Source organism: Canis aureus, chromosome 25, assembly GCF_053574225.1.
Source record: "Canis aureus isolate CA01 chromosome 25, VMU_Caureus_v.1.0, whole genome shotgun sequence".
Taxonomy (NCBI): Eukaryota; Metazoa; Chordata; class Mammalia; order Carnivora; family Canidae; genus Canis; species Canis aureus.
Genome location: NC_135635.1, coordinates 16,646,849 through 16,669,291, shown reverse-complemented (window position 1 = coordinate 16,669,291; position 22,443 = coordinate 16,646,849). Strand labels below are relative to the sequence as shown.

The window sequence follows — 22,443 nt, the reverse complement described above, 5'->3', positions numbered from 1 at the left end:
TTAGAATGATTTCGTGGTGTGGTTTTATTTTTTTTAATTTTTAATTTTTTAAAGATTTTATTTATTTATTCATGACACACAGAGAGAGAGAGAGAGAGAGAGAGAGAGAGGCAGAGGGAGAAGCAGGCCCTATGGAGGGAGCCCAATGAGGGACTCGATCCCAGGACTCCAGGATCACGCCCTGGGCTGAAGGCGGCGCTAAACCGCAGGGCCACCGGGGTTGCCCATCTTGGTGTGGTTTTGGGATGAAGGTGTACTTTTTCTTTTTTTTATGGTCCATGTATGATACCTTGAGGTAATGGCTTTCTCCCTGGGATTCATAGCAAGCATAGCAGTGTTCTCTGAGAGTGGTGAACATGAGCTGTGCTTTTAGTGAAACTGTTCACCTTTCTCATCAGACTTTTTATTATAACCTCTTACCATCTACTTCTAATTTACATTTCTTTCTTTTTTCTGTTTCTGATACATAAAAGCTATCCTCTAATCAATTTCTTAGAACGTGTTTGTATACTTAATATTCTCTTAGTCATCAGTTATTTGAGGATAAAATTCCCTCTACTTCTAAAACATTAGCAAGATACATTGGTAATGGGCAGTGTAAGGATTTCTTGAAATTGCATACTAGAATCTGAAGTCTAGTTGACTAGATCTCTGTCATTGTGGCTATAATGTTCTCATGGTCTTCTGTATTTAACTGTAAAGCCTACTGAATGTCTTTATTCAGAAAAACAATTTTAAACAGATTTTTCTTGATTAGTAAGGAGAAAGAAAATAAACATCAAGGTGTAACTAACATTTTGATATATATTTCCTCTTTGTTGAGATCCTATTTTATGTGGATTTTTTTTATCATGCTTCTCCTCTTCCGCATAGCATTAAATTATTTCTTGTTACTAAAAATTCTTAGTGAAAATTCAATAGCTATATGATTCTGTTAAACAGTAGTACTTTAATTTAGTTAACATGTCCTCTATTATTGGATATTTAAATTTTTTTAAGATTTTGGATTAAAAGTAACTATGAGAACACTATTATTTTAAAGACTATCTTGCAAAGTACCTGGGAAGGGGGAAAATCCCATTGTATTTACATTCTTGATTTATCATATAGCCTGATCTTAGAATTTTAAGGACAAACATTGAATTAGGATTTTCAACAAATGGGTGCTATATTGGTTTAGATATATGGATCTCACATTTTTTAAAACTTTTGCTTCTGTGTGGCAGACAGCCTATGTGCTAGCTTTTCAAATGTGGATGAAATTGCTTTCCTTAGAAAGACAAACTGGAGTGGAATCTGTAGAACTTTTGGAAATAAATGGATCATTGAAGAAAACTGAAAGAGGACTTCCCTAAGACTGGTTCTTCTATGCACAACCTCATGTGAATGGAAAACTAGATCCATGCAACAAAATAAATCAAGCACAGGCTGTGAAAATATAGTGCTTGCAAAACACAGATTCACAAGGCTTTGGCCAAAGTTTTTCTTTGTTTCATTAGGTTAAAAATGGCCTAGGATTCTCCCAGTAATTCAACCATTAAAGAAAGAAAAAGTTTCTTGTTCTTCATTCCTATTGTATAGAGCCCCTGTGTTGCTGACTTGCACCAAGGTGGAGACTGACCTTTCTTATGGATTAAATGGAACTGAGTTTAGAGTACTTTGAATTATTCATATTCTTAAGTGTATCTTATTTTTTAAATGAGATAGGCCAAGGGATGCCTGGGTGGCTCAGTGGTTGAGTGTCTGCCTTCGGTTCAGGGTGTGATCCCAGGGTTCTGGGATCAAGACCTGCATCAGGTCTCCCTCTGCCTATGTCTCTGCCTCTTTCTGTGTGTCTCTCATGAATAAATGAATAAAATTATTAAAAAAATAAGAATAAAATGTGATAGGCCTGATAAGTGTTAATAGAATAGAACTAGCTAGAGTAATAGGTGTATACAGTCAAAATACGAAATATTGGAGCCTTACTCTTCAAAGAACTATTTTGGATCAGTGAACTTGATTTCAAGATTTCAGGAGATTTATTTTTTTTCTTTGCCCTGCCTCTGCCTTCCCTTTACTAGTTTAGATGGCAATATAAGTTAATATCCTGACTTTCCTTTATAAATGAATAAAAATTTTAATGAATGTGTATTATACTTAGTCATTTCTCCTAATATTTATTATAACTTTAAAATTTGGGATCTGTTGCTACTAAATACCAGATCTTACACACACGCACACACACACACACACATTTTACATTAAAAAGAAGTCAAAGTAAGGGACGCCTGGGTGGCTCAGTGGTTGAGCATCGGTCTTTGGCTTAGGTCGTGATCCTGGAGTCCTGAGATCCAATCCTGCATTAGGCTCCCCACGGGGAGCCTGCTTCTCCCTCTGCCTGTATCTCTGTCTCTTTCTCTGTGTCTCTCATGAATAAATAAATATAATCTTTAAAAAATAATTTAAAAAAATAAATAATAATAAATAAATAATAAATGAAAAATAATAAAGTCAAAGTGAGATTTATTGTTTTATTCTTCAATGACAGGTATGAATAGATTTATTTTTAAGACTAAAGGAGGCTCAGAATTAGGCCAAAAACCACGATAGGACTAAGGGATGTTTGTCCCTATTTTCATTCTTTTGTTTTTCAGGCATCCTAACCTGTATATGCTTCTCTTCAGAGTATGCATAGTGTTTTAAGGATCAACTTTGTAACTGAACCAGTTAGACTCCTGACCAGTTTATGCACTTGTTGGCATTTCTCCTGCCTATTTGTTTGATCTTTCCAACTCGTTTGATCCTCTGGCATTAGAGCTGACAGCTGCAATTGCATATGGGTTTGTAAAGTAGCTGAGTAATAAAATGCCATGACCTGGTTCCTGTATAGTTTCACTGATGACTGAACTGGCAACTTAGAAATGCTACAGATTGTTTTGTTAGGTCAGGTGGAACATTATCTTCACAGAGAGTTTATGTATAAAAAAAGACTGGTATTGATCCTGAGTGGTAGAAGTTCCAGCTCCTAAATCCTAGTCTTACTGTTTACTGAGCACCTATTAGACATAGTGCTTTGTGCTATATGCATATTACTTCTTGTCCTTAGAATAATCTTGTAAGAGAGGTGACATGACCCTATTTTTCAGATGGAGAAAGCAGATTTTTGGGGTTATATACTCATATCTATATATTTAGTATTACATGGTAAATAGCAGAACTGAAACTCATGTCCAAGATCATTCATTTCCAAAGCTTGTGGCCAATCCATTATGCACTGTAGCAGTAATTTTGTTCATTGTGAATAGTAGTTTATTTCCATGTTGCCATTGATGGACATTGGCCATTATTGCTGAAAGGTGCTATGGACATTTTGTACATGTCTTTGGTGGAATTATTAGGTCATAGGGTATGCATTTGTTCAGCTTTAGGAGGTATTAGCCTAAAAGTTTTCCATAATGGTGTAATGTGTGAAAATTCTAGTTATTTCATTTCCTTGCCAATACTTTCTGCTAGTTTAAAAAAATTTTAGCTATGTGGCAGGTGTCTAGTGGTGTTACTTTGTGATTTTAATTTACATATCTGATGAGTAATGATTTTTATGTGCTTTTTTTTTTATTTTTATGTGCTTATTGGGAATCTTCTTTTGTAAAGTTCCCAATCAAGACTTTTGCCCATTAAAAAAAATCAAATTGTCTTTTTTTGTCTCAGTTTTTTATGTATTCTGGATACTAGTTCTTTGAAGTAATGATTTGTTTTTCCTGTAATGCTTTCTTTTTTATATTTAGTGATATCCTTTCATGAACAATGTCCAATTTCAGTGTAATCCTTTAAAGTTAGGTCTCTGTGTTCTTTTTTAAAAACTTTGCCTATCTCAAGGTGGTAAAGATGTTTTCATATAGTATTTCTAGAAACTTATTATTTATAATTTTTTTATCCTTAGGTCTATAATTAATCTAAAATTGGGATTTTGTAAAAGATGTATAATAGGGGTCAAGATTTATTTTTAGTGCCACATGGATCTCATATGGATTTAGTACCATTTACTGAAAAGATTGTTCTTTGCCCACTGTATCTCAGTGGCATTTTTGTTGTACAGTTTTAACTGAGAATTCTGACATTTCCAGAATCCAAACCATCTCAAATTCTTTTCGTTGTTTTCCTTAAATTGCCTCGTGTATGGACCATGTTTTCCATTTCATCATATCTCACCTAATATAGTGGTCTATACACATTGTAGGAAATAGTAGAATTTAACAGTCATGGAAAGGTTTTTATTAATGGAATGGCAGCCACTGGAGTATACATTACTGCAGGGAAAGGAAAAGGAAGTGGCTTTGCATTGCTGGGTGGGAGCAGTATATGTATTTTTGAGGCAAAGTCTTCATAGCTCCACTTTTCCCATAAATTTCTTTACACTGAAAATAATGGAGATTTGGATGATAGTTTTCACTGAATCAAAAGCAAGTATCAAAGGAATCACTCATTGAAGACTCAATTCTTTAGCTGTACTCTCTAATGGGTTCCATATGTACTCAATAAACCTACATGTTCAGCGTAATGGGGAACTTTTCCTCCCTCATTTGTTTTGTTTCATTGCTTTTTAATTTGATTTTTAAGTAAGCACAGCAAGCATTCCATTAAAGACTTTTGGTTCTGGCCATGATGGAATAATTGGGATTGGGATACTTTTCTGCCATAAAAAACTATAAAACTGGAAAAATATATGCAGCTTTATATGCTCATATTAGAAAAGAAGTTTTAGAATCAGTGATCTGAGCTTCTATTTGAATAATTTAGAAAATGAAATTAAACTGAAGGTAAATAGAAGGAAAGGCATAATAGACATAGAAGTGAAAAATATGCAATAGAGAACAGACAATAGAGAAAATGTTTACTTGAAGTATAAGATTGATAAATGCCTGTTGAGACTGATCAAGAATGAAAAACTTCTAATATCAGGATTCTTACAAATATTTTTTTAAATATTTTATTTATTGATTCATGAGAATAGACAGAGAGGAGAGAGAGAAGCAGAGACACAGGCAGAGGGAGAAGCAGGCTCCATGCAGGGAGCCCGATGCGGGACTCTATCCCGGGTCTCCAGGATCACACCCTGGGCTGCAGGCAGCGCTAAACTGCTGAGCCACCAGGGCTGCCCAAACAGCTGAGCCACGAGGGCTGCCCGATTCTTACAAATATTAAAATGATAATGAGTGGTTATTATGAACAACTTAAATGTAATAGACAAATTTCTCTGAAGACAAACTGGCAGGGGCCAGGGGGGCACCTGGGTGGCTCAGTCAGTTGAGCAACTCTTGATTTCTATTCAGGTTATGATCTCAAGGTCCTGGGATTGAGCCCTGTATTGGGCTCTTTCCTCACCAAGGAGTTTGCTTGAGATTCTCTTTCTCTCCGCTGCCTCCCTCCCCCCCCCACTCTTTTGCTCTCAGTCTCTCTCTAAAATAGATAGATCTTTTTTAAAAATGGAAAATAGAGGGGATCCCTGGGTAGCTCAGTGGTTTGGCGCCTGCCTTCAGCCCAGGGCGTGATCCTGGAGTCCCGGGATCAAGCTCCTTGCGTGGAGCCTGCTTCTCCCTCTGCCTGTTTCTCTGCCTCTCATTCTTTCTCTCTCTCTCTCTCTCTCTCTCTCATGAATAAATGAATAAAATCTTTTTTAAAAAATGGAAATTAGAAAATACTTTAAAAAAAAAAAAAAACAAAGACAAGCTAAGGAAACAAATTGTGAAGAAGTAGAAATTTGAGTAGTCCTACAATCTACTAAGGAAATTGAATGGGCAATTGAAAATTTTCTACCAAAGAATGCCATGATTCTGCTGGACACAGGAACCACCGTGTTAGGCTGTGAGATCTATGAGGGCAAGGAATAACTTCCAAAGCTCTTTGTTATTTGCATGTGACATAACATTCTTGGTAAATATTTGTTAAATAGCATTGATTGTATAACCTGGTACTAAGTAGAGAAGTTTCTTCCCTTGAGAAACCTAACAATTTTTTACCTTCTTTCTTTGGTAAGGAATCTTTGATCTTCTAGTTCATTTCAGAAAATGTATACACCCTACTGAAATGAGAGCACTTTAATTTCTCGTTTTTGTGAAACTATATGCAATTAGAAAGGCCTCCTTGGCTAAATATATAAATCATGGGGGGGTATAAGTGTGGGCTTATATTGCTCCCTGACATGGTGCTTTAACGTAAACCATAAATCTTGCGGTCTTATGAGTTAAACCAAAAGTAACATTGATCCTCTTCCTAGCAATGGCAATTTGGAATGTGACAGGGGAGGGGGGAGGTGCAAGGACAATGTGTGTGTGTTTCCTGGCATTACAGTTCTGTTAACACTGTGTTAGTCATTTTTTAAAAAGACTTTATTTACTTATTTGGAGAATAAGGGAGAGGGACAGATGGGGAGAAAGAATCAGTGAGGAGCCTCATGTGGGGCTCCATCTCATGACCCTGAGATCATGACCTGAGCAGAGATTAAGAGCTGGAGGTTTAACCTACTGAGCCACCCAGGTGCCCCTGTGTTGCTCATTTTAAAAAAAAATTTATTTATTTATTCATGAGAGATACACACAGAAAGAGAGGCAGAGACACAGGCAGAGGGAGAAGCAGGCTCCATGCAGGGAGCCCGACATGGGACTCGATCCTGGGTCTCTAGGATCACACCCTGAGCTGAAGGCAGGCACTAAACCGCTGAGCCACCCATGGATCCCTGTGTTGCCCATTTTTAAAGAAAGAATCAAATTGTAACACTCCAATTGCTGCTTAAAATTCATGAGTTTTACCTCACATGGGGCATTATTCAGCTAACATTTGAAAAATCCTCCAAAGCGAACAGCATTTAGGAGGCTATTAGAAACCTTATTAAAAAGTCAGATAGCAACTCTGCACAATAAATTAGCTTAACCTGCAGGAGAAAATGGTACATCAGCTGAAAATAAGTCTCCTTTGAGTCAGGTGACAACTCTTCTTCAGTGGAAAGTTTTGCTTATTTAAAGAAACTTGAAATGACTGTACTGATATTTATTGGACTGTCACAGAAATGATGCTCCTTAGCAGAACCAACCACTGTAATATGTTAAATAGCTTAATTACATATCAAAGTCACCTCTTTTTAAAAGATTTTATTTATTTATTTATTTGAGAGAGGGCACAAGAGAGGTAGGGAGGAGAGAGAATCTCTGGCAGACTCTGCACTGAGCACAGAGCCCAATCTGGGGCTCAGTCCCACAACCCTGCGATCATGACCTGAGTGGAAATCAAGAGTTAGAGGCTTAACCAACTGAACCACTCAAGTGCCCCATAAAGTCGCCTTTTAAACCCCATCAACCTTGACATAATTGAGAAAAAAATGAAGCAAACTATTCTTTTGAAATTAGTTCATAAAATTTCTTAAAGAGCTCAATATTTAGAAAAATCCCAATCCTGATATATATTATGCAAAAATTTTAAAGAAAATGCATCAAAATATTGATCATGATTATATCTACATGATTGCTTTATATGTGATTTTAACTTTCCTTTATTTATATAATTTCTTAGTTTGTAAAAACGTGTGCTTTTTAGTCATTAAGATATTTTTATTGTTTAGTAGAAACATTTGCAAAAGTTAACTCAGAGATTTTCTCAGAGTATAGCAATTTAAATTAGCTCTACTTCAGGGGAGGAGGGGTTGCCTGGCTCAGTCATAAAGCAGGCAACACTTTTTTTAAAAGATTTTTTTAAAAATTTTTATTTATTTATGATAGTCACACACAGAGAGAGAGAGAGAGAGGCAGAGACACAGGCAGAGGGAGAAGCAGGCTCCATGCACCGGGAGCCGGACGTGGGATTCGATCCCGGGTCTCCAGGATCGCGCCCTGGGCCAAAGGCAGGTGCCAAACCGCTGCGCCACCCAGGGATCCCTAAAAGATTTTATTTATTTATTTGACAGAGAGAGAGAAAGAGAGAGAGCGCGCGCTTGCATGGGCAGAGAGAGGGAAAAGGAGAGGGAGAAGCAGACTCTCTCCGTTGAGCAGGGAGCCAGATGACGCAGGGCCCCATCCTAGGACCCAGGGATCATGATCTGAGCTGAAGGCAGAAGCTGAACAAACTGAGCTACCCAGGCACCCTGAGCGTGTGCCTCTTGATCTCAAGGTCTTGAGTTCAAGCCTCATATTGGGTATGAGCCTACTTTAAAAAATAGTTGTACTTCCTATTGCAATATACTTATAAGTAGGTTAACATAGTATATATCTGAAATTGCTGTGGTTTGTAGTAAGTAAAGATAAAGCAGGGTATATAATACACTGTTTATGTAAAAATAAGGCATTTGTGATGTATACGTCTATATAGGTATATGAATGTGTAGGCAAGAGTTTGGAACAAATACTCCCAAGATCTTAATCAGTGGTTATCCCCGGGTAGTAGGAGTAAGCTGCTTAATTGCCTTTTGCTTATTTCTCTTATAATCTTTTTATTTATTAATACTTTTGGAACAGACATTCATTACTAGTTCATAAAGTTTGTTAAAATGCAAGCATAAAACTGCTGCTGCCCTAAGCACAGGTAGCCCTGCTCTCCAGTGACAAGGCAGTGAAGGTGGAGACCTATGAAGAGAATATAACTGGGTGCCTATGAACTGACCAACTGTTTTAGACTCCCACGTTGGCTGCCTCTACTGTTTTCAAGAGGAAAACCCCGTAGTGTGGTCACACTGGAATGGTGTTAGGGTTTAGAAGACTGCCAGGTTTAGGTCGTGAGGTAAAGTCTGGGTCCTAGCCAGAGAGAATGGAGATCTGGTATCAAAGTCACCAGGCACTGTCCAGCCACCCTGTAGGAGAGCAAAGAAATAGGAAAGTGCCAGAAGAAAGTTAAAAAACATTTCACTTGATTTACAGTTTTGCTAAGGCAGATATCTCTTTGTTGCCTTTCCCTCGGAAAGCATCTAGAATATTTGTGACCCCTGTAGGATCCCATATTATCTCCTGGGCTGCCAGCCTTCTTCCCTTTGAGCCCTACTCTCTTGTCATAGAGAAAGTGTGGTGTCCTGATGAGTCAAGTTCATTAGTCCTAGACACAGGCTTCCTGCCTGCTTGTTCAAGACTTGCGAACATACTTGCTGCTTGACTTGCTTCAGAAACTTGTCACTTCCACTCGCATTCGCTCAGATGTGTCGGTGACCCGGCTCCATGGTCACTTCCCGCAGAGGTTACAGTGGTGTAGCCCATGTTTACATTGTCTTCATTCATTCCCTACCATTTTTTTCTTTTTATTAGTTCTTTCAACAGATTTAATGAGCACCTACTTTGGACCAGACATTGGGGATTCCGTAGTAAGCAAGGCAAAGCTCCCTTATTCATGGAGCCCACCTTCTAGGGTGGGAGCCAGAAAATAAGTGGAAAGAACAACATTTAATGTTGGGCAGTGATAAGTGCCATTAAATAACAAAGACACCAAGGTGCTAGGATAGGAGGAAAGTCAAAAAAGATGGGGTTGTGAGGAAGCAAAGAGTCACCTGAAGAAGTGGCACCTAAGTGCAGACTTTTTGAAGTATATATTGAAGCAAGAGGAAAATCTGTAGAAATGTTCTAGGCAGAGGGAACTGCAAGTGCAGAAGACCTGAAACAGGGGTGAGGTTTGGCACCAGAACTTGGTAGGGAAGTATTTAAATTCCTCTGCATCTGTTCAGCAGACTAGCTTATGAGGGCTGGGAAGATCTTTACTTTGACCCACCTCCAGCTATATGCTCAGTACGATATCATTTTCCTTCTTCTCTTACAGCTAGAGATTAAAAGCTTCTAATCTGTCAGTGGAGTTCCATGTTTGAACTGATAACTACATATTTTGCCAATGAATTGCTGTGTAATATCTAAACATTTACTCGTGATGTGTTTTGTGAATGTTTAGTCATTGAACATTTATTGATCTTATCTGATTACTTACACGTGACAGAGGAGGGAGAAGATAGAGAAGGAGTGGCTGGAGAAAGTCTTAGAGAACCAGGAAAGTTGATTGGGAGGCGGCACAAGAGGAAGGAATGTCAAAGGAGCACAAGGTCAGCAGAGTCAGAGGCGCCCGGGGAAATCCAGGGATACAGGAACTGCAGTGAACTGTGGGTTTGGCAACTGGAATGTCCCTGTCCCTGCTAGTCTATGGGAGCAGTGTCAGGTGCGTGTTGGTCAGACAGGTGAGCTGAGGAGGTGGAGGCAGTGATCATATAGTTCCCACCTTGGGAGAAGGATAAATGAGAAAGGAAGGAACAAGATTAGAGAGCTTGACAAGAATATGAATGGAGCAAAGAGGGGTTTTGTTTTTTTACCTTAAAGGAAACTTCAGTGTTTCATTTATTTTTTTATTTATTTTTTTTCCATGACAGGAAGTCATCCTTTGCTATTCTTGGCCCACAAAGTAAACAGTTGTTTGTGCATGTGTGTGGCCCTCCACCACACTTTTAAACATGTTTAAGACTTCTGACAGCTGTATAGTTTTCCAGGTATTCAAAGAGAGTTCACCTATGTGATCTTGATCTTCTTGAGAGGAAGGTACCAAATATTACGCCTGTTTCTTAGATGCAAGTCACAAAACTCAGGTTGTAGCTCAGAAGTCACCCCACTAATAAATTTTGGGGGCAAGAGATTTTATCAGTATATCCCATCCTGCCCAGAGTTTAGTAGTATATATTCACAGCATTCGCTAACCATGATTTGCCCCTCTCTTCAACCGGTTATTCTCTGGTTACCTCAGAAAAGCACCCAGGGCATTTAGATACAATTTACAGCGCAGATGAAGAAGCTTTTCAGAATACACCATTATGTCCCTCTTGCCACACACCATTCTTGCCCACGTGTGCATCCTCATAGCGCCCCCCCATACACACACCCTCCTGCCACATACAGAACAAACATGCACCTTCAAATGTTCACAACTGAGTATACCTCAGTCCTCGTCTTAAAAGTTCTTGCTCACAAAGCCTGGCTACTCTCTTCAATACTTTCCTCTACCTCGGGTTTGGACCTAGGGTAAAAAGATAAAGTTAAGTTGAGAGAATTGATTTTATAAGACCAGATGAGAGGCCGTAAATAAATTCCCAGGTTTTAACACTAAGGGTTCAGTTGATTGTTATTTTTCTCTCCTAACAAAGGAAACCCTTTACCACTTAAATTCGTTTTTATAACTTTGATCTAAAGTATTAGTGGTTTACATGCATTGGTCCTTCAGGATATTTATTTTTTGAGCTACAAGGATTAACTGTTGAGCATTGAGTTTTATGAGCACAAAACCTGGGTTGTCATTTTCACTCTGGCCTAATCTCAGCCTCTTAAAATAAAAAAAAATGTTCATAATGTTGCTATTTTAATAATTTTTATGGAATGACATTGTGTGTATTATCTTTGCTGCTTACCTAGTCCCATACCTCTATCACTGTTTTATCTTGTTAGCACCTTACCTGCCCCCACCCCTGCACCAGAGGTAAAAGTCTTTGCTTCTTAAAGATAATAAAGCCTCCTCCAGAGGACCCATTGTCTCCTTTTTCTTGTTTATAGAGTTTAGGTTGAGACTTTGCAAATTGCAGAAGCCCAGCATCATGTTTACATGACATTCTTTGTTCTTACCCTGTTTTCTACTTGTTGCACTCTCTTAAACATTTAACTTAAATATATTTACTAACTAATTAATGTAATTAATACATTAGCAGAGATGTTTATTAAGTTATATATATGTATTCCTTGTAAAGAGTCTTCAACTTTCATATATTTTTGGAATTTTCCTTTTTTTAAAACTTTTTTTAAAGATTTATTTATTTGACAGAGAAAGAGCACAAGCAGAGAGAGTGGCAGGCAGAGGGAGAGGGAGAGGGCTCTATACCAGGACTCTATGATCATGACCTGAGCCAAAGGCAGATGCCTAACCCACTGAGCAACCAGGCACCCCTGGAATTTTTTTTAAAGAAATAAGAATTTAGGGATCCCTGGGTGGCGCAGCGGTTTGGCGCCTGCCTTTGGCCCAGGGCGCGATCCTGGAGACTCGGGATCGAATCCCACATCGGGCTCCCGGTGCATGGAGCCTGCTTCTCCCTCTGCCTGTGTCTCTGCCTCTCTCTCTCTCTCTCTCACTGCATGCCTATCATTACTACTCAATTTAAAATAAAATTATTTAAACAAAAAAAAAAAGAAATAAGAATTTAAAACATTTAGGTTCCAATTTTTTTTTTTTTTTTTTTTTTATGATAGTCACAGAGAGAGAGAGAGAGGCAGAGACACAGGCAGAGGGAGAAGCAGGCTCCATGCACCGGGAGCCCGACGTGGGATTCGATCCCGGGTCTCCAGGATCGCGCCCTGGGCCAAAGACAGGCGCTAAACCGCTGCGCCACCCAGGGATCCCTAGGTTCCAATTTAAATGAGTAACTTCTTTTAAAAATGTGAGTACAAATGAAGAATGTGGAGAGCAACAGGCTAGGACACAGATGCTTGTATAATTTCCTCCCACCTTTGTTTTAGAGTTAATGTTAAGGATTTGGAAGAAGAGGGAATATTACCCTAAGGAAGACAGCAACAAATAATCTAATGATGTGAAAAATTGGATCCCATTATTCTCATTGGACTATGACATTATTCTTCTGACTTTAATTAAAATACCCCTGGGAGGTGCTTGGCTGGCTCAGTCGGTAGAGCATGTAACTCTAGATCTCAGGGTTGTCAGTTCAAGCCCCAGATTGCGTGTGGAGCCTACTTAAAAAAAAAAAGGGATCCCTGGGTGGCGCAGCGGTTTCGCACCTGCCTTTGGCCCAGGGCGCGATCCTGGAGACCCGGGATCGAATCCCACGTCGGGCTCCCGGTGCATGGAGCCTGCTTCTCCCTCTGCCTGTGTCTCTGCCTCTCTCTCTCTCTCTCTCTGTGACTATCATAAATAAATAAAAATTAAAAAAAAAAATCACTGAGGGATTGTTAGACCTGAGTCTACTTGATGGTTGGTCTTTCATGAAAAATGGCTATTATATGAGACCCCACCCACCCCCACCCCCGACATAGACTTTGCCTCCTTAACATTGTTTTCTTTATAATATGGTACCTGGGCAGGTTCCCAGAAAGTAGTCTGAAATGCTAACCACAATGGAGGAATGATGGGCAATTAAAAAAAAAAAAATGCTTCTGGGGCACCTGGGTGGCTCCAACAGTTAAACATCTGGCTTTAGCTCAGGCTGTGATCTCAGGGTCCTGGGATCGAGCCCCATGTCAGACTCCCTGCTCAGCAGGGAATCTGCTTCTCCCTCTCCCTCCCCTTCCTCCCTCCCTCCCTCTCTCTCTCAATTTAATCTCTCTCAAATAAATAAATCCTTTAAAAAATTTTTTTAATTGCTTCCATCAAATCAGGCTAGACTTGTTACTGTATCATTTTAACCCCTTGAAAACTGGGCAAAAAAGTTCCACTTATTTCACTGCTTTCTTTTGCTTGTAAAGTACTTTTTACCCTGCAAATACATTTTTTGTTCTAAATCATACTTTTAAAACTAATTACAAAGAAAAATCAAATTAAACACCTTATAGAATGTTAAGTAAGAATACAAAATTCTCGGTAACGCACTACAAAAATCTGAGAAAATACCACCTTTCGACAAGTGTGTTTTGTGTTTCAGTATCCGTGCCTGATTAGCAGTGTTGTTTAATCTGGTGCTTGTTAGATGGACATTATAAATTTAATCTCTAATCAGGATAGATGATTTGAATCTGTTTCATTGTCAGACTCCACCCTGACAATATCCAGTCACTTCATACAAACCAATTGTCCAGGAGTTTTTTCCAAGAGTAGAAAGAGCACAGAAGGAGCGGTGCTGGTGACAAGATCACTTAAAGTATACCCTACATGGGATGTATTTGCCATCTCACATTTAAACCTTTCATCATAGCACACCTAAATTTTAGTATGGGTTTCCTTCTGGAAAATAAATAATTGTCCTGGCTGCCCTAGCCCTTTCTCCTTTTCCTCTGAAGCCAGTAAAAATGAGGAAGAACCTTCCTTCCTCTAACATTCATTCTTATTGTTTTAGAGTGGAAGAGAACTTCAGAGATGATCTAACTTAGCTCCCTCATTTTGTGGCTGAAGCACACAGGATGGAGAGGCCAAAATGGCCTGCCCATGTCATACCAGTAGCTAAACAGAAAGTCCAGTCTTTCTGTCATCAGGCACTACAAAATCTAAGAGCTTAGGGATGCCTGGGTGGCTTAGCAGTTGAGCTCAGGGTGTAATCCTGGAGTCCCGGGATCGAGTCCTGCATTGGGCTCCCTACGTGGAGCCTGCTTCTCTCTCTGCCTGTGTCTCTGCCTCTCTCTTCGTGTCTCTCATGAATAAGTAAAAACAAAATTAAAAAAAAAAAAATCTAAGAGCTTAAAAACATCATGCCAAAAGATGTGCCTATGCCTAGGTGCTCTGGGGCATAACTACAGCTCACCTGCTCCCTGCAGGATATTTTAAAATTTCAAGAGAAACGCAGTGACATCTGTCAAACACTGTGGGAACTGTTAGCACTAGGCGGTTCTGTCTGAGTATTAGATTGAACTGTATTTCTTCCGATGATGTCACAGTTTTGCAGGGCTGGGCTTTTGGCATTCTTGTGATAGCAAGCAAGTAACTTGTAAAAATCAATGTGAAGCAGGAATGAGGGTGGCAGGGTCTATTATGATCTGTGGCGTAAGAGGTTTTGCAGGGCCCCAAACCCAACAAGCACCCACGTGCCATTAGTAAGTAGTAGTTGTCATTTAAGAGTGGAATAAGAATATTAATTTTTCAGGGTACCTGGGAGACTTAGTCAGTTGAGCATCTAACTCTTGGTTTCCCTCAATTGTAGTCTTGGGATCAAGCCCCAGTCAGGATCCACGTTCAGTGTGGAGTCTGCTTGTCCCTCTTCCTCTGCTTCTGCTTCTTTTCCCATGGGCATGCACACTCTCTTTCTCAAATAAAATCTTAGAAAAATTAAATTTTTTTTGGTAACTGTTTTGTAGGACATTTTCAAATGGCGCTAAGTTCCTGGCTTAGAAGTAGTTATTAAGATGTTTATACCTAACCACTAAGTAAATGATCCTTTTAGGGGTTTCTGTTGGCCTGGAGTCCCATGACAGGCTAAGGGTGCCATAATTCAAAAGAGTTTGGGAATAAAACATCATACTAAGAAAAAGAGAAAGGTCATATAAGGGTGAATGAAGCCAGGTACATTCAGTAGCGAAAGGAGGTTGAACAGTCCTCGCAAGGTTATTTGATCACTTAGCCGCACACTGGCTACTAGAGCAGATTCTACGTGGTGTTGCTGCCTGCCCAGGATATGGAGAAGATAAACGACCGGGCCTCTCTGCTTCCAATGCTTTTTCACCTTGAGAACCTTTCTGGGGATTGTTGGCTCTTTGTCACGTGCCCTACAGCTTACATTTGGAGGCCCTGTTATCAGATCCTGGGCAGTCAGCTGGAGGTGCTGTCATTGTGGACAATGTCAGAATGCCTAGAGGTGACCGTGGCGCTGAAGAGGACACTATTGTTTACGTGCCTTTCTTGCATCTGCCATTGTATTTTCTTTCTCACTTGTTCCTATAGAATCAATTCTCTAGGGATCCCTGGGTGGCGCAGCGGTTTGGCGCCTGCCTTTGGCCCAGGGCGCGATCCTGGAGACCCGGGATCGAATCCCACGTCGGGCTCCCGGTGCATGGAGCCTGCTTCTCCCTCTGCCTGTGTCTCTGCCTCTCTCTCTCTCTCTCTGTGAGACTATCATAATAAATAAAAATTTATAAAAAAAAAAAGAATCAATTCTCTAGAAATGGTGAGTCATGTTCTTTTTAGATTTTTTTTATTGTGTCTTGCTACTTAGTAGATCCAAGAACATAGTAGAGTGAACATTGAAAAATATATGTAGTAGGAATATTATTTTTAGAAAATAATCATTCTTGACATTAGGAATTTCGGAAAACAGAGGAACGGAAAATAGTATCAATATTTCTTCCTCACAACTGCTTTATGATTTGGAGGTAGGTATGCCTAAGAATCTTTTCTTTTTTATGTAGTTGTTCATAGTGAGTATTCAGGTATGTATGTACTTTCCCGTTTACTTCCAGGAGCTAGTATAGCAATAATTTTTTTCCTCTTTACTTTCCCCCCCTTTTTTTTTTTTAGTTCCAGGAGCTAGCATAGCAATAATGACTTAGACCCAAATGAGGTTCAAATCTTACAGTGAGACATAGGACACAGAGCTGAATTTCTAAATCTCTGTTTGAACACCTAAAAAAATGAGGATGGTAACATCTACTTTATAGTCCTTGTGAAGTTTAAGTAAAATATTTGTGAAGTGTTTATTATAATGCCTGGCACATACTATGGGCTCAGTAAATAGTATGTTGTTATTAATATACCATCAACATTTTCCTTATGCCACATCATTTTTGTGACCCTATTTTTAATAATTGCATGATATTCTATCAAGTTGCACACATTCTTATGTAATCATTCATCTATTATTTTTTTAAAGATTTTATTTATTTATTCATGAGAGACACAGAGAGAGAGAGAGAGAGAGAGACCTATGCAGAGAGAGAGGCAGGCTCCATGCAGAGAGCCCTATGTGGGACTGAATCCTGGGACTCCAGGATCACACCCCGGGCCAAAGGCAGGTGCCCAACTGCTGAGCCACCCAGGCATCCCTCATTCATCTATTATTAGATTCTTAGGTTGTCTCTAAACTTGCACTAGAATAAAGAATTCTGCAGCAAGTGGTTACTCATTGCAGACTTAGTTAAGTGCTCACTATACACAAGGACCTTTGCTTGGCATTGGGAGCACAGGGTCCAGAGTTGTAGTCCCTGGCCTTGAGGGGGTTCACAGTCTGGTGGGGATCAGGGGGGAAATAACTGGCCTGTGGTAAACACCATCACAGTCCCCGTTACTAAGAAAGTACAGAGAAGAGGACAAAGTGTCAGACTGCCTGGAGAGCTTGGAGAAGTCAGGAGAGGTATGTAGAAAAGGAGTTAAGTGAGTTAATGGGATGGGACCCAGGTTATTAAGAGCTTTTTAAGCCATCACACAGAATTAGTGCAATGGGAACGTCAGTTTTGAGAAGAGAATTGGCATTATCCATTTAGGTTTTATAGCCTGTAGGGGATAAGATGGAAGCAGAGTTTAATTAGGAAGTTATTAAGGAGACCAAGTGGTAAGAAGTGGCCAGATTGGAAGAAATAGCTCATGACAGGAGCTGTCAGGTTGGTTGTGAAGCTGTCGGAGAAGGCTTGGAGGTGGTCTCTTGGGCATTAGATTCAATGATTGCCAACAATGGAGTTGCCATTTCCAAAAACAAGGAATGATGCAGGAGGAGCAGGTTTGGGGAGAAAATCCGAAGTTGAGTTTTGGGGGCTTATGTTTGAGATATTTATTAAACACCCAGGCAGAGATGTTCAATAGATAATTAGATGTACGAATTTGGAATTCAATGAGAAAGAGGTTTTTCTGGATACGGGAGGTATCAGTATATTATATATATAGCATGTTTTACAAACTTGGTATAGTTTTTTTTTTTTTGAAGATTTTATTTATTTATTCATGAGAGACATAGAGAGGCAGAGACACAGGCAGAGGGAGAAGCAGGCCCCATGCAGGGAGCCCGACGTGGGACTCGATCCCGGGTCTCCAGGAACACGCCCTGGACTGAAGGCAGTGCTAAACCGCTGAGTCACCCAGGCTGCCCCAAACATGGTATAGTTTTTTTTTACCCATTGTTATTCCTCTCATATAGAATTTTCTTTGGTATTTTCACCTTTTAAAAATCCAAATAAACTTCAGAGTCACTTTGTTACGTTTATTTTCTAAGGTATGTTGGAAATTTTACTACTAACTATATGATAATTTTGGAAGACTTGGCATCTTTAAAATACATCTTTGTATTCAGTAACATATTACATGTCTTCATTTCATTTTCCTTTAACCCTTCTGGTAAGAGTTCATTTTTTTCCCCCCAAATAGTTCACACACAGTTCCTGATACTATTCCCAAGAATTGTATACTTTTCATTGCCCTTGTTAGTAATTCCTCTCATTGGTATTCTGATAGTTTTTGCCCTTATAAAGGAATTATATTGATATCTTTGGCCATCTCACTGAGCTTCTGGTACTACAAATAATATCGTAATTATTATCCCTGATTTTTTTTTTTCCCAGAGAGAATCATATCATCTGCAAATTATTTTTGTCTTTTTCCTTGCAATACTTGTCTCATTTATGTTCTTGCCAGGAAAAGAACTCTTAAATTTAAGATAAGAGGTAACTGTGGAGGCAATTAATACCTGCTTCTAGTCCTAGCTTACAAGTTTTGCTTTGTTTTCACCTTAAGCTTATCCTAATTATTTCTTTGCTCTTTTAAAAATTTATTTCTGATGGATTTTTGGAGTGTCTGGAGTTTATCTGTTTTAGATTTGTGCATTACTTCTAATAGTTGGTCATGGTGTAAAATAGTATTTGGTTTTAAGCCTTTTTGCTTCTTCAAGGACTTACTCTGATTCCTTGAGCAACATGGGTTGAGGGAAAGCTGTTTTCCTGCTGAATCAGCATTTAAGTTTCATGATTGCAGAAACAAACCTATAGAGAGTATGTAACAGAGATTTCAATCCCATAATTGGGTAGGGCTCTAATGAAAAATTTAAATTCAGTATCCCTCCCCTAGCCTCAAAATCCATAAACACAGTAAAAATGAATGTATATGTTATTTTTAAATGATTATAAACACATTTATAAAATGGTTGGTTTTGAAAACTTAATTTCAAGCTAAAGCAGTTTTGCAAATTTAAAAGTTCTATTTGTCAAAAAGAATCTTTCTAAATACAAAGCCAGGTTCACTTCTTATGCGGATTGCAAATCAGAAAATGATTTGCTAGTGCAGCTTAGATTTCTAGGATGCTTTATTTTGAATTTTCAAGTTAACTTTCAAGTTTTATTTTCCATTTGTCAAGTTAAGCCTCTTGTGACCTTTCTTCCTGAATGAGCAGTGGACACTATCTGAAATGTAAGGACTTTGAACCACCAAGGGTAGATTCGCTGAAAAGCTTTTAATTGGCTTGCATTGCCTTGTTTAAATAGCCAAACACCTGCTAGGCAAGCCCTTGCGCATGTGAGTGGCTATATGTTGCTTCCTTTAGGATTTGCAAGGCTGGAGCACAAAGACAGTGATTGTTACCCAATAAGCTGTAGTCACACACTTCTACCAATCGCCTTAGGAGGGCTGGTTACCATGGAATCCACCATCTGTTCACTCCCCGCTGGAATGTGATTATCCTTGCTGGGCTGGGAACTGGGAAGCGTGTGCTGTGTGAAATTATCTGCAATGGACTGGGTTAATGGGAAGCTAGATTTGGCTCGCTGGAAGAACAAATGAAGGGAGTTTTGCTTAAACCATTTGTGACTTCTAATCAAGAGGAAAACATTCAGCCTCTATAAGGTAAGTGACCCTAGTACTGTGTACCCAGTTTGTACTACATTTGGTGTGGGGCACTATCTCCATGTGGTCCAAGGAAAGGGAGCTATAAGCTCTTCTGGAACAAATCTCCAGCATTACACACTTGTGTTGTATTGAATTTAAGCAGCTCAGTTATGCCTGTACAATGACATGTTGGTAGAAAAATAAAAGAATTATTTTTTAATTATTTTAATTTTTTTGTGCCTGTGAAATTGTGTTATGACCTCTGAAAGTGGCAAAGAGACAATCATTTTTAATGGTTTCTAAGAGTGAGTTATACCGATAGTCTTTGAAATACGCCCATGGCCACAACGTGTTCTCATGCCTGTTCGTCCAATAAGAAAATGTCTCAGGTCAGGGACATTTGTAGGTTATGATTTAATTAATAATTATCCTAGCCCACACGGCTGACCTACCATTACTAGCTCATGTTTTGAAATGCGATGCTTATACAGTTTTATTTTGCAATGCTTTTGCACAAGTTTCAAGGGCCCTGAGCATGTGGAAACAATGTGACGGGGCTCTAACGGCAGGCATGCAGGCACGGTGATAAGGGCAGGGGCAGAGCTAGGGAGACCGGTTTCTTTTTCAAGGGCTTCCTTTGTTTTTCTGGTTCAACAGCCCCTTAAAATGTGTGGTGCATATTGTAAGCAGTCGAAGGAGATTTTGGTGCTAACAAATGGATGACTGACATTTTTCTGTGTGGCTAAGAGGTTGGTAGCTCAAACAAGGGACTACTATGTCCTTTGTAAAGCAGCATTGTATCCCCTTCCCCAAAACAGTGCCCTAAAATATAAAAGTGAAAAACAAAAAGAGTGCTGTCTATACTCTAGATACTCCTTTTGTGTTTTTCTATCATTTAGACCATAGTACCAGGGCTCTGTGAGTCTGGCTAGGTCTGCCATTTTTATTTGATATAGGAAGGGTTGCAAAGAAAAGCTTTGCTTATGCAGCTTGAGTCCTAATTATGCTGTTTTGCTGTCATCTTAGACATTCATGTCAGTAGGTCATTGGCTTCCTGGAGAGCTAGAAAAGGTCATTGCTAATAGGCTGTACCTGGCTCAATTTTCTTTTCTTTTTTTTTTTTTAATGATAGTATAAAATTAGATAACCTTGTGTTGGTCAAGGACTTATGGTCTACTTCAAGAACAGGATTTGGGGCCTGACTGCTAGTTGTGGGTTCTTGGTATTAATTGTAGTTTACTTTAAAATTCTTACCTGCTTTTACACTTACTGGCCTAAATACATCATTATTATTTGAAGTGTTTTTACTATGAAGAAACATACTGGCTCCAAAAAGAATCTTTTTCAATAATAATAGATGTCTGTCTGCTTGAAATTTTCCTTAGCATCTGTAAAAAAATTCTAGGACAATCTTGTATTATTGGGATGAAATTTTCACCTATAAAAACACAAGCAATGTAAGTTTGGGGAGGAAAAGAAATAATTTAAGAGTATCTCTATTTAGAGTGTTCATGTTGCTTTAGTTACCTTGTATCTTAACCTGAACAAGCCTTTGAGTAAATGAGTGTGAAATGTGTGAGCATCCATGTGCCTGGGGTGTGGCTACTTCAGCAGTTGAGGAAGGCTGCATATAGCTGTATACTTCTCAAGTTCTCTAGTGTTTGTGAACTTCTTTACTATTTTTATTGTTACTAAATTAAAGTTAGAAGATTGTGTTTTCTTTAGAGTAGGTATTCATGTTAGAATTTCTCAGCATTTTGTGAATATGGACACTTAGTCATTCATTTTCACTTGTAAGCATATTTATTAATATCACCCCTGACTCAGTTTTCAGAGTAATAAATAGTAAAGCCACGAGCATTGTTCGAATGTGGTGGAAAAACCTCTTCTGTCAACCACTGACCAGAAGCTAAGGGCTGCTCTTTCAGAAATTAGTAAAGAGGACTGAAAAGCTGGCGTACTCTTGGAGCACTTGAGATCCCTGCCAGCATACCTGAGGGACAGGAGTGCATGGTCCGAGAACGTGAGTTCACCTGAGGGCATGTGGTTTTTGGACCTGGTGGTTCTTATTGCAGGTGGCCAGGCATTTGCTTCCATTCACAAACATTGTCAGAAGTAAGACTCTCCATCACGTCCATGATCTTGTAGTAACGAGTTCAGACTGTATTCTGTTCTTGGGTCTGCTGCCAAGCATTACTTTCTGGTGCTCACCGTCTTTACCTGCAAGGGTAGGGAGATGCCTAGATTTCCATGATTTCTCAGGCTTCTTCCAACTTTTCAAACTGATGGCACAGTATTTTTCAGTCCTTCAGTACAGCTAAAGATTTTACTAAATGGCAAGTTTATAATGTTAACCCTTATTCAGAGTTATTTCTTATAAAAGTATTACGTAGATGATGAATCGGAAACTGAATAAATTGCTTGTACTGATTCAAACCCATAGCAGTCTGAGTAGACAGCAAAATCAGCTCACACTAGTTCAGGGCAGGCAAGTCTTTCTGTTGCTTCCTTTCACACATGATGCTGGGCTACTGCCTGACTTGACTTACATTCAGACAGGTAAGGTACAGAGCTAATAGGTAGCACTTAAATACTTAGATTTTTTTTCTTCCTATATTTTATTGCCACATTCTTTCTAACTTTTTATTTATTTATTTATTTATTTATTTATTTATTTATTTATTTATTTATTTATTTATTATTCATGAGAGACGTAGACGGAGAAGCAGGCTCTTCACAGGGAGCCCAATGCAGGACTCAATCTTTGGACCCAGGATCATGCCCCAAGCTGAAGACAGATGTTCAACCGCTGAGCCACCCAGACGTCCCTCTTTCTTTCTTTCTTTCTTTTTTTTTTTTTTAAAGATTTATTTATTTATTTATTTATTTATTTATTTATTTATTTATGAGAGAGAGAGAGAGAGGCAGAGACACAGGCAGAGGGAGAAGCAGGCTCCACGCCGGGAGCCTGACGTGGGACTCGATCCCGGGACTCCAGGATCGCACCCTGGGCCAAAGGCA

At 39.1% G+C, this 22,443-nt stretch overlaps 1 protein-coding gene across 6 annotated transcripts in view; it reads left to right on the top strand.

Annotated features, from left to right (window-relative positions):
* Nucleotides 1–22,443, top strand: part of FGD4 (FYVE, RhoGEF and PH domain containing 4) — a 214,644-nt gene that overhangs the window by 71,592 nt on the left and 120,609 nt on the right. Inside the window, exon 1 of one of the 6 annotated variants that reach the window (XM_077870514.1) lies at nt 19,236–19,440. The exons of 4 other annotated variants lie outside the window; for them this stretch is intronic. The gene's annotated coding sequence lies outside the window, so the exon portion shown is untranslated. Of the gene's footprint in view, nt 1–19,235; nt 19,441–22,443 lie in introns of those variants that run through there. One more of the 6 variants, XM_077870516.1, reaches the window with a different exon arrangement.